The sequence below is a fragment of the Propithecus coquereli genome, unplaced genomic scaffold (genome assembly GCF_000956105.1).
Source record: "Propithecus coquereli isolate 6110/MARCELLA unplaced genomic scaffold, Pcoq_1.0 Scaffold118, whole genome shotgun sequence".
In the NCBI taxonomy this organism is placed as follows: domain Eukaryota; kingdom Metazoa; phylum Chordata; class Mammalia; order Primates; family Indriidae; genus Propithecus; species Propithecus coquereli.
This window is the reverse complement of record NW_012135858.1, coordinates 4,179,441-4,180,340: the sequence shown is the minus strand read 5'-3', so window position 1 is coordinate 4,180,340 and position 900 is coordinate 4,179,441.

Below are 900 nucleotides of genomic sequence, written 5' to 3'. Positions count from 1 at the left end.
TATTTATCTCTTCATCTTTCCATATGCGGAAGTGGTCTCAAATGAGACTAAAATTCAGGCATACTTGGCAAATTTTTATCTAATGCTTGCCAGAAGCACGTTTGCACAAACACTGAGGAATGTTCTGGGAGAAGAAGGAGCCAGGTTGGATGAGTGCTCAGTAGAGAACCTTAGCTGTCAAGGGGTGGGCTGGGTCAGCATGCGCCATAGTTTCAGCCCCCTACAGTTGTATCTCAGCCCTACTCTGACACATCTGAGCTCTGTGGAGAGCAGAGGGACTCTAAACTTTTAAGGGAAATTGGGGGTAAGGGGAGAGAGAGAGAGAGAGAGAACTCTAAGCTCTGAGACCTAAGCAACAGTTCTTGAGAATCTCTCCAAAGCAAAACAGAAGTGAGATTTCTTTGCTGTGACATAGTCCTTGCAGAGATTCGATTTTTGGAGAGCTCTATTAGGAACTGGAAAACTTGCAGGAATGATGGCTGAGCCCAGCTGAGTTCATTGCAGGAACCATCCAGAATAAGTTTATTTAAGAGCAGCTCTGAGATACCCTCTGAGGACCCAGAAATATTGGAAAGGAGTTTACAGAGGGGTGAGGGGGAGTAAAAGGTGAAGGCCTGAGGTGCTGTCAACAGAAATGATTGTATAAACTAGGAACGTTTAAATTATTCCTTTAAATGGAACTTCATTTTAATCCACATGTGTTAAGGCCTAAAAAAATTCAGATGATAGCTGTGACATATTTGCCTTTTACCAGAGCCTTTGAATGCTTTGAGTTCAATAAGTAGATTGATGGTGGCAATTTCAGATCACACCAACGGCACATTGGTGAAGGGAAAATACTTTTAGGCAATCCTTTATTCTTCACATATTACTTCATAAATTTGCTTATTATCCTTCTGG